Source organism: Pelobates fuscus, chromosome 5 (assembly GCF_036172605.1).
Source record: "Pelobates fuscus isolate aPelFus1 chromosome 5, aPelFus1.pri, whole genome shotgun sequence".
Taxonomy (NCBI): Eukaryota; Metazoa; Chordata; class Amphibia; order Anura; family Pelobatidae; genus Pelobates; species Pelobates fuscus.
Genome location: NC_086321.1, coordinates 156,129,957 through 156,149,885, shown reverse-complemented (window position 1 = coordinate 156,149,885; position 19,929 = coordinate 156,129,957). Strand labels below are relative to the sequence as shown.

At 42.5% G+C, this 19,929-nt stretch overlaps 1 protein-coding gene across 3 annotated transcripts in view; it reads left to right on the top strand.

The window, feature by feature from the left end:
- The window catches only part of BICDL1 (BICD family like cargo adaptor 1), a 98,674-nt gene that overhangs the window by 19,216 nt on the left and 59,529 nt on the right, over nucleotides 1-19,929 (top strand). The gene's annotated exons all lie outside the window — the stretch shown is intronic.

The window sequence follows — 19,929 nt, the reverse complement described above, 5'->3', positions numbered from 1 at the left end:
TGGAAAAAGGTACGTTTTACCCCTTTTCCCCTTTCCAGAGCCGGGACTGGAGGGGGTCCCTGAGGGTGCTATAGTGCCAGGAAAACGAGTATGTTTTCCTGGCACTAGAGTGGTCCTTGAAAACTACAATTTAAAATAATACTTTAGAAAATTAATTGCTTCCACTTTTTCTTCAGTGATGATTGCCTTTTTTCCTGTTTCAACATAGCAGTGCCCCTGTGAAAAAAGTGAATTCCATACAGAACCATGGAAGAACATGACTTGGCAATGGTCCTAAACCTAAGCCCATTAAACACTTTTGAGATGCATTGGAATGCATTCAGTGAGCCAATCTAATTCTTTAAATATTGGTGCCAGCCTCACTAATGATTTTGTGGCTATATACACTGATCAGCCACAACATTGAAACCACATGCCTTATATCGTGTTGTTCCCACTCGTGATGCCAAAATAGCTCTGACGCATCGAGTCATGGACTCCACAGGACCTCTGAATGTGTCCTATGGTATTTGGCACCGAGACATTAGCAGCAGATCCTTTAAGTCCTGCACGTTGCAAGGTGAGGCCTCCGTGCATTAGATTAACTGTTCCAGCACATCCCACAGATGCTCAATAGGATTGAGATCTTGAGAATTTGGAGGTCAAGGCAACACATTGAACTCTGAACAATGTTTTCAGTGTGGCAGGGTGCATTATCCTTCTAAAAGAGGTCACTGCCATCAGTGAAAATCATTTGCATGAAGGGGAGTGCATGGTCTGCAACAATCTCTAGGTAGGTTGTATGTGTCAAAGTAAAAGCCAAATTAATTCCAGGACCCAAGGTTTCCCAGGGCATAACACTGCCTATATTAGCCTGCCTTCTTCCCATGATACATCCTGCTGCCATCTCTTCCCCAGGTAAATGGTGGACATGCATCCAGCCATCCATCTGATCTAAAAGATAATGTGATTCATCAGACCAAGCAACCTTCTTTCATTGTTCCATGGTCCAGTTCTGTCACTCAAGTCCCCATTGAAGGCACTATTGGCATTGAACAGGGGTCAGCATCGGCACTCTAACCGTTCTGTGGAAACAAAGCCCCATAACCTGCATACCACTGCATGCCAGGAACACTACATAAGACCTGGTCATCTACCAATCATTAAAGAACAGTTTGACAACTTACCTGGGATCTGCTGAGATATGGAGCTGTAGTAGGGCATAGTAGCAATGGTGTGTGAGTGGTGCAATATGTGAGGTTCAGTGTGTGTGTGTGGAGGGTGTAGTGTGTCAATGTGTAGGGTGTGTGGGGCAATGTGTGTATGGGGGCAGTGTGTGTGTGGGGGGGGCAATGTGTGTATGGGGGTTGTGTATGTGTGGAGGGCAATGTGTGTATGTGTGTATGGGTGGGCAGTGTATGTGTGTATGGGTGGGCAGTGCATGTGTGTATGGGGGCGATGTGTGTGGGGGTGCAGTGTATGTGTGTGTGTGGTGAGGAGGTTAGGGGGGCTTTTTTATAATTTTTTAAAAGAAAAATACATTTATGTCCCCCCTCCCTTCTTACCTTTACTGAGGGAGGTGGGGGGACATTTCTCAATCCCTGGTGGTCCCAGTGGTGAGAGTGAACTCTAGCCCACAGCTCCAGGGCTAGAGTTCACTCTCGCGAGATCTGGAGCGTTGCCATGGTAACTGCGGCAATGCTCTGTGCTCGCGAGAGAAGGAACCGGAGGAATTGCAGGCTGAGCTCCCAGGTCCTCTCTCCCTCCCCTGCCTGCTGCCAGCACGGTGCCTGCGGAGCGTGGAGGGAGATCACTGATCTCTCCTCCAGTCGTTAAAGGCAAATTGCAGGGTTGGTTCTTGGATAGTGCCAGACCTGCATTATCCAGCAGGGGAGAGCCCTGGGGGGGGGGGCAATTGCCCCGTTGCCCCCACCCCAGCCCCCTGGACCGCCAGTGGCGTTGGTGAATAAATGGTTTAGAACCCTTTATTTACTTACCTTTCCTCAGGGCTGATGTCCCACCTCCCACGATGTCCTGCAATGAGCGTGCCTTAATGCGCATGCATGGCAAAGGTCCGTTTGGATCTAGGAATTGTCTCCAGTGTCTGACTAGTAGAGAGCCACTGGAGGCAGACTTAGTGCTGCAATGTAAACATCGCAGTTTCTCTCAAACTGCAATGTCATTTCAGCACTAAGTGCAATAGGGACACTGTACCCTAACCACTTCAATGAACTGAAGTGGACTGGGTGCCTGTAGTAGGAGTAGGAGAGATTTAAATGCTAGAGCATGTGCTATTAACCATTTTCCATAGCTTAATTTTGTCTTGACGAAAGTGGCAGGAAAGTCACAAAATCTGTTAACGTTTGTTGCTAAACTTTAGGAGACAACTTCCCATCCTTTAACACATATTAATGTCTTTATTATTATTATTATTTTATATTTGAGTTGCACTTTGCCTTGTCTAGTTATATTGTTGTTTCTTTAAATAAGAACTGTGACTGAAATGATGTCTGATCACTTGGAAATGGTATTAGAAATAATACATTAAAATAATGCAAACAAAAATAAAACTGCATTTAAAAGTTACTTATTTGCCTCCGATCTTCAGTATCTGCAAAGATCATGATGTGGCTGATATTTGTTAGCAGATCCTAATCTTTCACTTGTTTGAAATGAGATACATGAACAAAGCAATCTTAATAGTTTCATTTTTTAATAGTCTATTAACAATGTGTATTTGTTTTTTGTTTTTTGGTCTGGTAATGCCCTAATTTTGCAATGTGTTTTTGTGTTCACCACAAAAAATTCTCTCTTTAGAATATTTTGTTTTGTTTCATTGTGTTTGTGAAATTCATTTCCCTAATAAGCCAGCCTTTTATTCATATGACTTGTATTTTAAATGTACAACATCTTCAGTGAAAAGACTATAGACTAGGCCTTGTCCCAATCATACCTAAATGTAGAAGACACAATCATGTCATGTCAGAGCAATATTCTTTTTTTTCCTCTTCATAACACATGTATGTTTTACTTTGTGGTGAAAGTAACCTCACCACTGGCACTTGGAGGGGCCTGCTTGCCAGCCTCTGGCCTTAGGATTATGGCCCATGTATTAGACCTGGATTCAGGACTGGGGAAAGTCTTTGTTCGTGCCTTTTTCCTTCTACAATTCAGTATATGGCACTACCGAATGGATTGTGCCTATGGTGTTCGTTTACCAAACAAACAACTGAACAGTCGGACCACAAGCAAGTGGATTGTGCAGCCTATTTACCTCCCAGGCTGGTTGTTAACCGCAGCCAAATTGACGAACGGCTGGGTGGTCGCCGTTCGTATAGTCGAACATGTGGCGGCGCCAATCTTGTTTAGTCGAATGTGTTCAGCTGTGTTTTGTCGTCGAGTTCATGGAACTCAAATCGGACACGCGACTGCATGAACACCACTGAAAACGGTGTTCGACAATTCGAACGGCACTTTATCATTGACTATGTGCACGAACGGTTACCGTTTGACCATACAAACTGAACTTAGACATTGAAAATAGACTGGCCGCACAGCCGGAACTGTTTTGGGCATGAAATCATGCGTGCAGTCGGTCAAAAGAGACTTCCAGGAATTTCCTGAACCCCTACTCTGATATGGCTGATTTTTGTATATGTTGCTCACCCAGATCAGGGCTATCAGGGGATGTAATATGTATGGGGATATGTTATGTTTTGGGGTGTTTTCTGTACTTTGTGGAAAGTGTGTGTTTTCTGCCTGTGGATAATTAGGTTATTGTATTAGCTACTTTAATTATATCACAGGCAGAGGGGAGGGATTTTTTTTACTGTATGTGGGAGTGTCGTACTGTTAATGACTGTTTTGATTGGTTTACGTCCCTTGTGTCCCTGTCTTCCATCAGGTCCAGGAGGAGTGGCCTATAAAAACAGTATAAATTGTAAGTGCTGGCTTGTATTAAACAGACCTGCTTTACCCCTTCATGAAGTCTTGGCTCATGTTTGGGGGATTGGAGAACTACACTCTTGGGGATCGCTATAATCACAATACTCCCCTGAGTATAATCACTAAGCTCTTGAAAGAGCTTGTTCCTGCTACGCTCTCTGGAGTAGGAGAGATCAGCCCACTGGGAGCTGGATCCTGGTCTTGGGTCCAGGGTGGGTGGAGGACTGCGAGACCCCAGCGCAGCTGCATCGCTGGAAGAGGGGGCTGCAGTGCTTATGGTGTTTGGTGGAGTGCTTGGAGCCCTCAGAAAGCACTAGGAGCATCGATTGGTGGAGGTACTCGGTCGGAGTGCCAGGCGGTCCGTCACGGTCTTTTTAAAAAAATCTTTATTTATGTTCATCATTAGTGATGTCCCGAACTGTTCGCCGGGAACAAATGTGATGGTCGGTCCGCCCCCTATTCATCATGGAGGTGGGATGGTCTGGGAGGGAGGGTCTGCTGCTGATTGGCTGGAATGTGTCTGCTGACTGTGAGGTACAGGGTCAAAGTTTACTCAATGATGACGAATAGGGGGCGGACCGACCATCGCATATGTTCGCCCGCCGCATTCGCCACGAACAAGCTATGTTCGCCGGCGAACGGTTTCCGGCGAACAGTTCGGGACATCACTCTTCATCATCCAATGAATACATTGCCAATAAAATCAGATCATCATATATCATACATTTCTTCACAAGTTATGTATTCAGTGACAGGTTATAAAGAGAGCATTGCATTGCAAGTGGCAATCCCTTGTAACCAGAATGTGATATGGTGTCTCCATTCCCGTGGGGTACCCCCGGATGAGAACATTTTAACAACATAGAAATAAAAACAGGTGGGGTTGGTGTGAGGGGTCACAACAAGGGGGGTAAGAGGTTCTGCCTGATATGCTCCCCCAAGTGGGTTTCTTCCCGGTGTTACTATGGTCTTTTTGAGGACATTAAAACTAAATAAATATACATATGAAAAAACTAAAACCTCAATCTAACTTTGGCCTCTACTTAATAGTGTTGGATACACTTTCAAAATGATTTAATATTCTTGGATAAACATTTAAAATTATTTCAGTGTGAAAAAACTTTTAACTCTGTAATTCTTTGATAAATTTATGTTTTTTATATTTTGAAATAACCATTTTAAATGGTTATACAAATATTTTATTTTTTTTGTCAATCTCTGTTTATTGAAATTTTTTTCTTTTTTCATATCAACGCATTTTGGGTTACAGAATAAAAAGGAAGGGTGGGGGATACATAGATATACAAGATAAGCTTTCACATTAGTCAGAGTTGTGGTATGTGTCCTTGCGCCAAGTCCGTGTGCATTAATATGTAGTCATGGGAGTATGGTTGGCTTAGGGAGATCAGCCATGTGGTCAAGTGTGTCAAATCCAAGGTTATGGGGTCCGGCCGTCTTCTATATGTGCCCCTAACCAAGGGGGTGGCGGGGGGGTGTGGAGTGCTGTCCATGGCGTGTGCATTATGTCCGTACAGTCATATTAGGCTGCGCCTTATTTTGGTATTACCAGAGTGCGTCTGTAGTGGGTGTATTGTCGCTGTCATGTCAACCTAGGAGCCTTGTAGTCATGTTTATAAGAATAACATAATAGTAGGGTTTAACAGAACTAAACAGCTGTGTATGAGCCTCATGGCATTGGGGTATCCCCCGGGGTATTCAGGTTTCGGATCGTAGAGTCGGGTGGTCCATGGTCGTTGAGGGTACCGCTGTTCTGGTTCCGGAGTGTCTTTCCGGGTGGATCCGCGGGGCCTGGATACCCAGGGCTTTGAAGAATTGAGGCGCCTCGGCTAGCGAAGAAAGTTTATGGACAGTCCCTGTATGAGTGACCACTAAGAACCTGGGAGATCTCCAGTGGTATTCCAACCCTGCTGCCCTTAGATGGCTGGTGACTGATTGTAGGGATCGACGCCATTGCAGTGTGGACCTCGTTAGGTCCTGGAAAAATGAAAGGTTGGACCCTTCAAAGGGTAGTGGTGTCTTGCCATGCATCGCTGTCATCAGGAGCCTTTTATCCTGTGAGGTGGAGCAGCGGACGATCACATCCCTCACCATGGTAGAGGTAGCGCCACCTGCAGCTGGTAGGCGGTATATCCCGTCTATAGAAAATTTCTTGGCTTGGGGCTGGGGTAGTATGGAGGCCACCAGGCGCCTCATATAATGAGGTAGTTCGTCCGGCGTGATTGTGTTAGGGATCCCTCTAATTTTCAGGTGGTTTCGCCGAGACCTGTCATCTAGGGCTGTGTAATGCAGTGAGAGTGCTTGTTGATGCGTTTGCATGGTCAAGACTGTGGCTTGGAGGTCTGAGAGTCCCTGCTTAAGTGTGACTATATCCTCTTCCGAGGCCTTCACCCTAGTGTCCACAGCCTGTATGTCTGCCTTAATACTTGCCACGTCTGCCGCCAGGAGGGACTTGATTTCCTGCACCAGGTTGTGGAAATCCCGCTGAGTAACCGGCGCCGATCCATCCACCTTCTCAGCTGTGCCCGGTACCTGCTCTGGTAGTGGGTCTGGGCGAGCAGACTCTGCAGGAGAGATTGCTGGTCTGTGGTCTGCTTTGTCCGCCATCTTAGCTGCCTGGTTTCGCTGCAGTAAGGCCCCTATGTCTCTGGAACCTGGTTGTGGCTCCAGGGGGGCCTTCTGTGATCGTCTGCCCATCTGTGTGAAGGATAATTGGGAGGTGTCAGCGAAGTCTTCAGCCTCCGGGTCTCCGTGAGGCTGCCAGCAATCCAGCAGGTCTGACCAGGTCGGGCTCCGTGAGTGCGTGTAGGCCCCGGGTTTGCGTTTCTGCCGCTTGCCTCTCGCCGGCTGGATGAAAGGCATAGATCGTCTCCGGTTCTCACACTCCGTGGGTTAACAGCCTGTGGCAGGTAGGGCAGAGGGTTTAATCCCTCAAAATTCAGGCTTTTTTCGGCTAGGAGCCACGGAGCTCCGTGAGATGGCGACTGCTCTCGCTCGCGGTCAGGCTCCGCCCTCCGGTTATACAAATATTATCTCAGTTGGAAAGCTTATCCAACAATATTAAATTGAGCCTATTTTCTGCTCTTGTCCTTGCTCACTGTTTTTGTTTTGAATATTTTTATTGGAGTCGCAATAAAGTGTGAGCAGGCACATTGCGGATTCATAGAAACAACATTTGGTTGCCTGCGTAGAGGCATAGACATCAAAATAAACAGGCAGTTAAGTAAATGTAATGTACCTAAACTTTGCGGGAGGTAAGATGCCATACGTATTCAATCGGCATATTTACGCATTGTGCTGGCTATAAATTCCTCCTAGTTATACCTAGTCGTATGAGTCTCTTATGGCATAGATTTTTAAGTTTTTAATAGGTATCCTATGGTTGCCTGCGCAGAGGCCAATAATTCTCAGCAATCATTCCATGTTGTAGGCTAAACGTATATTAACGTATATTAACTTTGCGGAAATGTCCAGATTTCAGACCAAGCGTGAGAAAGCAGTACACTAGCTCTGTATATCAACCATTATAACTATACGTAGGCCATTAGTAGCATTTATCCGGTGAGTTACTCAGGCAACTACTAGAAGATGCAGGCACGCAGAATCCAGTAATCATTTGGTAAGGAGTATAAACATAGAATTAAGTCCTAGCTGCCTGGTCTGGGTCTTATCAATCCATTTTGCGTAGTTATGATCAAATCAAATATATTAACTAGTGCGTTACGCTAGCTGTTAGTGTGTAAGCTATTAATAGTAAACTTTAGTCCCTGTCGAAACATTTTAGCATTTCTAAGCAAATCAAATTGTGCAATTTCTGCTGATAACTAGGCATTTCTTTTCCGTATCAGCGTGCGTATCTTGAGGTTGCGTCTAATATGTATACGGTTAACGATATGGGCATTATTAAATCAGGTACATTTAGCCAGTGTTAGCTTATGCATTTATTCTTCATATGTTGCAGCAGTTAGGCTATACTGTAAGCGACATAGTGTATGCAATGTCTGCTGGTATCTGAGCAGCATGCCTAGAATCTGCGTAAAAGAGTAAGATTATTTAAACTAATATAACGGATATCATGCTGTTTTCAGTACAGTTCAGTTAATGTAAGACTGTAATATTAATATCTTTGATGCTTTTAACCACAACAGAGCTGAACTGTTCTCAAGAAATTAGGGTAAAGAGCAAATATAATATGTGAACAATTTCAGCAGACCATTTGTATTATATCGCCTCCAGGCTTGGACCCTAGGACTCAAACTGTGACACAAATAACCTATGCATGTTAGCATTCCCCTTATGATGCCGCTGTTCGGCTATAAATTAAGCAATAGAGCCTAACACTCAACTTTTGCCCATGGGGCACTGTGGCACCAATAGCCTATTGACTTTTAAGGCTGATAAGGGTAGTCCACTGCATTGAGTCCCTTCTCTGGAGGTGCTTTATCAGCTCCGCTGCGGGGGGGGGGTCCCTTATCCCAAGGTATATGGCTTCTCGGGGAGTCTTTTGCGCTTCAAACTGGTTGCTTGGTTGCTTGGGCCCCCCAGTGTCCCACAGGTAGCGAACCCCCTCAGTTTCTCCCAGGGCTTGCCCCTGCCGTGCATCGGAGAGTCTCTCAGTGTTGTGGGCACTCAGGGTCGGGAGCAGTCCGGCGGCCTCCCACCCCTGAAAAGTCTGCGGGTCCCCTGCACCTCCCCAACTCCTGCTGACCTCTGTTGGAGCTCCAGTCCTTTAACGCCTCACCTTTCTCCGGCAACATGCTCGGCGTCGGTGCGCGCCTCCCCAGCCACTGGTCCGTTGGGGGTCCGCACACCCCGGCACCGCAGGGCTCGCAGAGTTGGGGGCATCTGCCCCTGGACCACCACCAAATCCTGGGGCCCAGACCGGCTCCTTGCCAGGCAGTTCTCCGCCCCGAGTGGTCCTTCTATAGGGTCCGGTATCCTGGGGGTTCGAGTTACCTTGGAACCTCCTGGAAAGGGGGCCCAGCGCTGCGCGGGCCTTCGCCTTCATCCTCTGAAGGTCTGACTCATGGGCTGGGCTTACCCCCACCGGCCGGGGGGGGAAGCGGGACCGAGCCGGTGCCCATCTCTCTCCCTCCATCGCCTTACGAGCTCCACCGCCTCCACACGTGTGCAGGCCTTGTGCCCGTCATTAGGCTTCGCGGTTGCAGCCGCTTGTTCATCGCTCGGGCCCTTCTTACATGTTGCCCCGGGTCCCTGTCCTCTGAGAGGGTAACTTTTCCTTTGGCTTTTTTTTTGGCTTTTTCGGCTTTTTCAAAGCTTTTGTGCCGTTCAGGGTCGGAGCTAGTGCGGATGGCTGCCGCTCTGCTCGGCGGCACGGCCCGCCCCCGCCCGCTCACTGTTTTTGTATCAGTATTGGTATTGCTGTTTTTGCAACAGGTTTATAAATTATTTTTTATTTTTGCTGAGGAGAGTTTTTTGTCGCTTTGTAGTCACTAAAAAGTAAGAATTCACAGGATACATTGGAAGCTTTGTATTATGACCAGAAAAAGAATATATGTTATACTTGTATTTTTTTTTTTATTATTTATTATTATTTTTTTTTAGTTGGGACATTGTATAAATCGTTATGAGTGTCTGTACACCTTTCAGGATTTTCCCTGTTTATGCACTGTATAATTCATAGCTACATGGCTATATTTATGATTGTCACCATCCTACCTTGCCATATCTAGTTAAGAGATCTTCACATCCGACACTTTTCATTGCTCAAATCACGTTTAGTTCACTTATCGTTTTTATTCTCCTCCTTTCTCATTTCTCTAACCCTTATTTGTTGTGGTTTCTTTTTTTTGGCATAACCCTTGTATTTCTGAACCACTCCAGCTTTTAGCTGGCAGCCCTACATCCCCTAAATGCTTCCTCGCCCTCATTGGCTCTCTTTTTCTATCTGCAAAACACTATACATTCCAAACTGTCTTTTCTGCCAGCTGCACATTCAACTGGTACTTAGAGACAGAATGTGTAGCAATGTGATGAATGCAACCAGTTCAAATAAACAAGCAGAATGTTTGGAATGAGTACTGTATCTTAGAGACTTTACCTAATACAGATGAAATATGTGTGCAGCAGGATAATTACATGTAAATTACATATATTTAGATATAGAGACAAGAACATATACAGACAAAATAAAAATATTGTAGCAGTCTTGTCAATCATACCATCCAGAGCAGGTTCTTTTGTAACCCAATGTAAAACGAATGGCATATTCTTATTTAAGAAATGTGGCAGAATATGACAAGAAATTAAAACATGAGATTACATTTCATTCTGTTTTGGTGGCCATATTTTTTTTTAGAATCACCAAACTTAACCAGGAATTGTGAAGTATTGTAAACTCATGTGACAAGGGCCCTTAACGATCTCTGTTCCTTTTATTAATGTAAACATTAGACTTGGGCACCGCCAGAATTTTCATTTCGTCCGAATAAAAATTTCTTTCATCCAAACTGAATATTGTCAGTTTGTTCATTCATTTTCAGATGAAAGTCAGGCATTATTTTTGCTTTCGATAGTTCTTCTGATGAATGAAATTCTGATCTGTATTGCATGCCGTGGCTGTATTTTGCAGCCGTTTAGTAGATAACTCGCTAAATTGGTACACTAGTGGGTTTGCAATATTTAAGTGTAGAAAATTAGGGTACTGTTTAGTAGATAGTTTCTTTTTGGTATCCTTATAGCAATCCAACAAGGATTATCTACTAAGAAGTTGAAAGACCAAAATTACAAAAGCACTTGCTTTTAGGGGCACGGCTGCTCTCTGTTATAAAAAATCAGAGTGCTCTAACAGACAAATCTGGATACATTTAGAGTCTTACCTATCAGCCTCAAGATTTATATGTGAGAGCACTTAAGCCAACCAATCAGAGCGCTCTGAGTAAAATTGCATGGCGCAGAAAAAGCTTTAAGGCTTTTCCTGCCCTGCAAGCTCAGTCTGTGCGGAGCCCATGTCCGGGTGAAGATGAATTATTGTTTTTTTTTTCTGGGTTTTTTATTGTCCTTTTTGGGGCTCAAAAAAGAAGGTGGGAAAAAAAAGACATGTAATGGTAAGTATTATTTTTTTATTTTACAGATTTTTAGTTTATTGCCCTCCTCACCACCACTAGGGGGTCGGGATTTTTTTTTATTGGGGGGGGGGGAGGGTAGCTAGGGTTTATTAGACCCCTACCTATTGGGGGAGGAGGGGCTGGGTTTTTTTTAGGAGCTTGGCAATCCCTAGTCATGGGGAGAGAAATACATTTATTTGCAGCCCCCGCCTGATGCCGATGGGTGGGGGCTGGGGGCAACAATAGATCCACATTTCACTTTATAATTTAGGGCCCCCAACCACCACCAATAGGTAGGTATTGGGGGGGGCAGTATTATTTGGGCCCACAGCCAGTGGGTGGGGGTGTGTGGACACTATACCCCCCCCCCCCATTTATTTAATAGCCCCCAACTGTATGACCCCATTGGGTGAAGGGGGCAATGGGGGGTTAAGGAAGTGACGAAAAAAGCACAGCTCCCCACTGATGCTAATTTTAAATATTAGAAGGAGGGAGCCATGTTAGCTCCTGCCTTGTAATATAAAACAAACAAATCATTATTCGTTTCATTTGTTGTAATTTATATTCGTTAATTAGTCTTTCGAACGAATGGACAAATAGCCGAAATTGTGTTCATACGAAAATGAATGCCCAAGGCTAGTAAACAATACCATTCTAGCAGAACGGCATTGTTTTCAGTTGCAGGGTTAAGACTACAGGGGCATGACACTTAGACTCCTTCATTGAGATAAAGTGGTCTGGGTGCCTATAGAGTCGCTTTAATAAATAATCATTGTTATTGTGCTACAAAATATGTTTGCACTATGTATTTGGTAAAAACAATAAAAAAAACTAGAGAATTGCACATTTTTGGGCAAAATAGTTAAACTGTTGGAGAATTGTTTGTTCCTAACATTTGCAATTTAGTAAGTTTTTATTATTCTTGACATGCATCATTGTATTTTCAGTATTTTGCTCAGTAATTTATATGTAAATTATATAACAGAATATTCAGAGGAATATATTTACAATTGAATATTTGTTTTAGTCAATAAGGCATTTTCACATTAGCACGATGACATAACAGGTAAGATAGCTTCTTTTAATCCTGCCCTGTTCCTATTTTCCTTGCCTGTTGGCTATAAGAGATGCCAAAATCTTTATCATAGTTGCTAGGATACAGTATATTATACTGTCACAGTCTAGTGACGTTACCATGGAGATGTGGTTTTATTGCAGTTCTCTTGAGTTTAGGTGTAACATGCCTGTGACATCAGAATATTACTCAGATATTGCTCACTCTGAAAACATTCTGTATAATTTTGGTTTACCGTAACTATCCTGATCCCAGAGGAGCACATTAATTGTTTTATGCTGCAGTGAAATGCTTTCTTATCCTTTACATTTATTAAAGTAAAGGTTATGAAGATTTCTGTAAATTGATGTATGTTTTACAGTTATTCTGAGGATGTTGAAAAAGAAGCCCATGAGCTCCTTAGCAAGGATGCTCCACAAAATGCAATGCATGTTATATTAAGAAGATTTCCTGATAAAAAAAAAAAAATGGAACATGCGTTAAAGGCACTTGGATTGTTATATAAGCTTACACCACCTCTATTACTCTATATAGCTAACAGACCACATTCTCTTCTCTGAGGTTGCTTACAGTTACAATTTTACAGCCCCTTTTTAAATCAATCTACTTTTGATTTCTTCCCAACCTGTATCCCAGCATTTTGTTTGAGAATAGTGCACTTTTGTACAACATGCTAGTAACTGATTATGCATAGTGCATGAGTAAGCGCACTATGTTTTTGTTTTAAACAGTATGCTGTACATATAGGAAAGACCCATTGCTTGCAGATGAGCTGAGTGACTTAATATACTGTTTGACTTTGCTTGCTTATAAGCCCTGGAAATGAAGTGCCAAACCTGTAAGCTTCATGCTACATCTACAGAGTAGCTATCATGTGTTTAATTAATTCCTAACCTGTTAGGTTGCCATCAGGGCCGGTGCAATGATTTCTGCAGCCCTAGGAAAATGATCCATTTTGCCGCCCCCTCATGTCACTCACTCACTGACAGACACATACACTTTCTCACTGACACACACACATAGAAACTCACTGACAAACATACACTTACTCACTGACAGACACACACACACAGACACTTACTGACAGACAGACACTCACTGACAGACATTCACTCACTCACTGACAGACGCACACACACTCACTGACAGACATTCACTCACTGACAGACACACACACAGACACTCACTGACAGAAACACAGAGACACTCACTGACGCACACTCACTGACAGACATACACTCACTTCCTGACAGACACAGACACTCACTGATATACACTCACTCACTGACAGATACACTCACTGACAGTCAAACACTCACTGTCACACAGACTCACACAATTTTTTTTTTGAGGCCCATCCAGCCTCCCTACCTCCCTGGAATCCAGTGTGGGGCAGCTCCTTACTCCTCCCGCCCGCAGTTTAGTATGCCGGGGCCGGAATGACATCATATTCTGGCTCCCGTCATCACAGAGGGTGCGCAAAGGATTAGTGGGAAGCTGCAAGAAGAGGCTCCCTCGCCGCCTGCCTTCTCTTTCTCCTGGCTCCTCCGGTCACCTGCATTTGTTCGCAGAGCAGGCACCTGTCATCAAGACCGGTGAAACGCGTCTCGGACTGCCAACAGGATTGAAGATTAATTTGTATTACTGTTTTTATACAGCTATTTTATTTTGTATCAATGTTTTTATATTTCTAATACATTTTATTTTACTCAACTTCCTCCTGTGGACGTAAGCATCCAGTGTTCCTGATACCTACCTATAGGGTTTTGTGTCCCCTTATTGACACATATACTATTACACTCAGAGACAGGTTTTAGGCTCTGAATAAGGTGTGCAGTTCTGTTTACTTTACTATATATATTGGAATCCACCTACTTACTGCACCATATTTGGTCTCTTGTCTTTTTAAAGGAACAGCACGACTCCCATCAGCTGTAGGTTTCGTGTTACCCTAAACACTCTTGCCCAAGTGATCTGATCCTGTCCTGCTGAGGTCCATATATTTCTATTACCACTCCATTGTTACCAAAACGTACTTTACAATTCTACTCTGTTTTATACCATCCCCACCTCTAGGTTATTCTTAAAGCCCAAGAGGGGGGGTGAGTTATTTCATTTTGAGCACTCCACCTATCGACTGATGTTGGTTTTCTAACCACACAGTCTACTACTACACTCTATATATCTGTGCCAAGTTGTGAGAGAATTGCACATTGGGGGTAGCAGCATTTTGTCCACCCATATATGAACCTTAAGTGCCTGAATACACAATATCACTTTCATTATCTCTATAAGGGGCAAACTGAAGGGCAAATTGGGGGTGCCCTGAGGTGGCCAGATGGCCACCTCCTGGGCCCCCTGTGACAAGGTTCCCCTGGGCACCCCACCTTCGGGCGCCTGGAGGAGTGGCCCTGTGCTGGGGGTGGTCCCAAGACAAGGGCCCAAATATCCCGGGGGGCGCCGGCCCTGGTTGCCATAGATTTCAAACAACCAAATGAGATTTTAAATGGATGATAAAAATATTAATTATTTATGGCTTTATTTAAAGAATAGTGGCAAAAAGTCAGGAAACTGAATTTAAATATCTTTTGTTCATCTGCACTCATACTTTATACATGCAGACAGGCAGTCAGTATCATGCACATATTAATCTTAAAGGACCAGTTTGGGCACCTTAACAACTTCATTGAAATCAAGTTTTTATGGAGCCAGGAGGTCCCTGGCCCAGACTCACCTTTAAGGGTTAAACCATTCTCGAATGGTTTAACCCCAAAGTCTGTGTTCTGGCACCTGATCACTCTGCGCCCCTGTCCTTCCGTTACCTTAAATTCAAAATAACAGAAGTCTTGGCAGAGGATCCATTGATTGGCTTCGAGCGGTCATTTGGGCTGTATTAGGGGATTGGGACAGTAGTGTGTTTAAGGGGTGCAATATGTGTGTGAGGGGTGCAGTGTGTGTGTGTGTGTGTGGGTCAGTGAGTGTATGGGGGTGCATTGTGTTTGTAAAGGATGTAGTGTGTGTGTGAAGGATGCAGTATGTGTGTGTGAGGGGTGCAGTGTGTGTGTGTGCGGCAGTTTGTGCGTAAGGGGTACAGTGTGTGTGTGGGGTCAGGTTGTATGAGAGTACAGTGTGTGGGGGGGCAAGTTATGTGAGGGGGCAGTGTGTGTGTGTGAGGGAGGCAGTGTGTGTGGGGAGTACAGTTTATGTGTATGGAGGGGCAGTTTGTGTGTATGGGGGTAATTGTGTGTATAGGGCGAGTTATTGTGGGTCTGTGGGGGCAGATAAATATATGCTTTTATTTATTTTTAATTTAAAAAAAAATATTATTATTTTCATATCACCCCTCCCTTCCTACCTTTGCCTGGGAGGGGGGACAGTATAAGGTCATCCCTGGTGGTACGGTGGAGATGCCCTGGTGGTCCTAGTGGTCCAAGTGTTAAGATTGAACTCTGGTAGCCTCAGGAGCTGCTAGAGTTAACTCTCGCGAGATTCGAAGTGTTGCCATGGCAACGATCCGAGCTTGTGAGAGGAGAATCTGGCGGAGCTGTAGGTTAGAGCTTCCTGGGTCCTCTCTCTCTCCCTGCCGGCTGCCAGCATTACACTGCTAGGGGGCCAGTGAGGGAGATCTCTGATCTCCCCTCTGGTCCTGCAGAGATGGCAGGGGACAGTGGGGCACACAGTTTGGGAACCGCTGGAATAGATTATCCTTTTAATTGCAGGACTCTTCTGCATACTGTGGCATTAATAGAAACCCTAAGCTAAAAGGGTCACTCTAAGCACCATGATCACTTTATTTTACTAGTGTATAGTAGTTTATTTTTTTATGTGTGTACGGCCACTTCCCTGTGCTGTCAATCAGACAGCTGAAATAATCTCTTTCAGGCTGCCAGTGTCAGTTTCGTGCATTTTATGCATTTGGTCTCAGCACATACAGCACCTACTGCATGCTAACACCAGATGCCTTAGACAGGCTGTCCATAGTTAAGTGTTATACATACAATTTCAAAGCTACCATCTGGCTCTCAGGCAACTAACACTTCCTGGTAAAGAAAAAAGGTAAATCAGTTCTGAACTTTGACCTCTGTCCTATCTATATACAGAGGTCAGATGAAAAAAACAAAAGGCCCCTGTATTGGTCATCTATGTCAAATCAAATCGAGTCATGAAATTGCCTGTCACTGCTGGATTTCAACTCTTAAAATGATAGGAGCTGAACTATACATCTAACTAGCTGGTGCATCTAGGTAATTAGCGTGTGTGGAATAGAGCTACAATCAACCTCATCCAGTGGTTGGCTAAGTGTTATCAGAAGTTTATGTAGCAAATAACCATTTTAATGGATAAATAAAAAATAATACTTAAAGAAACACTGTAGCACTAAAAATATAAACATATTCCTAATGCTAAAGGGCTTTCCAGTATATTTTGATTATTAGGCCCCAGAATTAAACACAAAATTGTTTTTTTACTCACCTCTACTACACCAGCACGCTGGTCTCACTGTGGCCAGCCTGCCATCTCAGCTAAGATCATCAATCCTGACATTCTCAGCCAATCAACTGCTTCCCCATAGGTGAGGTTAGTGTGCACGTGCAACATATTGCCGCTCTTCACCAATCAGCATCTCCTCATAGGGATATCAATACACGTGACATACAACCGCACATCACGCCTCAATCTGAACGCTCATTCTAGTTCACATACATTTATGCCAATACTAATCCTACTGTCACAGTGGAAACTACTCTTGCCACACTTTAACTCTCTGTTGTTTTATTCTGCAATCTTCTCAACATTTAAAAAATTGTGCCGTCACCATATATGCCATGCTGATGTTTTATTCTGTTACTGTTGGACTTGTTATAGCTGTCCTTGCTATCCAAGCATGTTGTTAATGCTCGCACAATAAAAATAAAGATTTTTTTTTTTTTAAAAGAGAGCGAAAATTGACTCGCTGCAAAGACCAGTTCTGTACCTAATGAAAGGTACGTTTTTAGGGCTTAGGAAATATTTGTGTAAATTGCTTTTTGTCCCTGCAATGATTTTTTTCCCTTTAACACCACTGTAGTCCAGGTCAGTTCTCCAAAACAGAATATGTAAGAGGCAAGAAAATACTAACTTACTAAAGCACTGCTTTGTCTTTAAAATAACTCCCCATTTTTGTATTAGTATGTGCATTCTTCACTTCTTTAATCAGATCAAAGTAGATTTTTTAAAGAATTGTTTTATTACATATGATACATGTATGACTAAATATTTGAAAATTGCTCAAATCCTTTTTTTGGGCAGTGCAATGTGAATACAAGGAACAGCTTTACATCCAACAAGAGATTTTTGATGGTCACTGAGTAATCATTTGAATCAGAGCTCAAAATAAGTCTGTCAGGGTACCCGTTCCTAGTGTCAATCTCACACTCGCAACATTGTGAATCCCTCAAATTTGATGCAAGCTGCTCCATCTCTGAGATTATTTCCGCTCTGCATCTTTGCCAAGACAAAAATGATGCCGTACGTCGTTCCAGCATCTTGAGTGATTATGGTTCTTATGTACATAAAAAAAGACTCAAGCACAGCCACTAACGTTTGTCATTACTCAAATGGCGCAGGTGTCTAAAGCCTATATATTCTCACTCAACCATGAGACCTGTTCCCTGTTATGGTCTCTAGTAGCCTTAGAGTGTATTATTGTGTATTGTTTTTTTGGTATTTTAAATTTGGCTTGCTCTCTTACCATTCCCAACCTTGGCTTGTCTCACTTTCCTGTTGCTTGGAGGGTCCATATCACACTAATAAGGGGTGAACTTCTACTTGTAATGACTCGTTTTTTAAATGGTGTGCCCTTTTATTTAATAAAGTGTTGGTGGTTTATCGTTACCCAATATGTCAATTTGGATGAAGAGGTGTTTTGCAAACCTAAGAGAATAGTATGGAATTTTATCTTTCATTTTTTTTTTTTTTTAATGTTCTAAGGTGTTTAAATAAATTAACCTACAAGTAAATGTTTTATTATTATCCCCACTGAAATTGATATTGATAATGGCTACATTCTGTACTGTTAACTGGTAAGTTGTTGGAAAAGCTTGTAGAGAATGGCATTACTTGGTCTCCGCTTTGGTGCTAAAGGTCCATTATTTTCACAAACAAGCCAAAAAGCTGAATATGTATATACCACAATTATGAGCACTGAGTTATTGCGTTTGTATAACTGTTTAATTACTAAGATGTTCAATACCTTTCTACCAAGTGAGCTATGTAAATTATCATTTTTGTGAAAAAATGAAAATATCAATAACTAATAACTAAGATCTAAAGTAAAAAAAAGTAAAATATATATATATATATATTGGAAGAATTGTGCTAAAGGTATGTTACATCAGTGGATTTATTCATACTTGGATCTTAAAAGCAAGAGAACCTTGTCTGGTCTAAAGCTGGAAAAAAGATAAACTCTTTAATCTGTCTAATCTGATAAAGCTCTGTATTCTGTTAGAATCTTGAACTGCTAAATTACTCTATAATTATGCTGGGCTAATTGTACTATATTAAAGTGCATCAAGATAATCAGTTTAGAATAGAGTGATTTAGGCAATTTTAATAAGAATAATTTATACGTTTTTACCTGTTATGCATATTAACACTGGGTACTCATTCTAATTCTAGAAATAAACTTTACCACCTCAGGACAATAATAATAGCATGAATCAAATGAAATTAACCATGCATCAGGGAAATCTGTTTGTATAAATTAAGACTAACGTAAATATAAACAATTAACAAATAATAAATGCATTCTATTTCAATGTGCTATACAACATCATATTGTGTTCTGGTTTACTGTGAAGAATTGGCAGACCTTGGGAATGAAACAGATGACATTGGGTACACATTGATAAAAGGATGTTGCTGTCAATTTTCTTCACCCAGTTTTTAATAAAAAATAAATGACCTCTATAGTGTTTACTAGTGTCCAAGCTAATTTAATTAAGCAGCACTGAATCTCTGGCTAGCAAGTACTTCCATTAATCCTCTGTCCTTAACAGTAAAGGCTTTGTTGCAAATCAAGGTGAAAACCCTTACTGCAAGACTGTGAGATGCAAATTGGCAGGTATCGTGACAGCCCTAGCTGAACCTTAATCTTAATCATTTACATGTGGGTGAGTCAGTGGCATTATCCTGCAACTGCTCACTGGTAATGATCTGAAATATAATGTATATAAAAGGTCCCTGTGTTCTTCCAATACAAGAATACAACAATTTATCTTCTAAAATAACATTTTCTACAGCTTGTTTACCTGTTTAATGTAGATTGTCAACAATACATTTGCTTTGCATGTTAATCTGATCTTTTGTAGGCACATTTTCAAGTTGTCTAAATGGTACTTTGCATCTAAACATGGTAATTGTCTGTGTACCTGTACTCGCTAATGGGAGTAAAAACATGATCAGATTAGAATTGGAAACTAGCCCTTCATTGATAACAGACACGTTATTCCACATGTAAAGAGCACGATTTAATCACTTTGACTCAAACCAATGCACCATGCCAGTTATCTTCTATGTATGATACCTTATCTATGTGAAAGCATTACAAAAATGTAAGATGTTTCTAATTATTCCCTTATGCTGAGCAACACAGGATGAAGATGCAATTCACAGTAGGCCAAGTATCCCTTGTTATGTTAGGATTATTCACAAAATATTATATTTGCAAGGAATTTTGTCTTTTTTATTTCCAACACGGCAAACCTGGAACTTGCTGCTTTCTTTTTACCTGATAAAATGTAAAAGATGTATAGAAGGTGGGCTGGTCATATAATTATTTTACTGTTCTTCCAGATACACAGC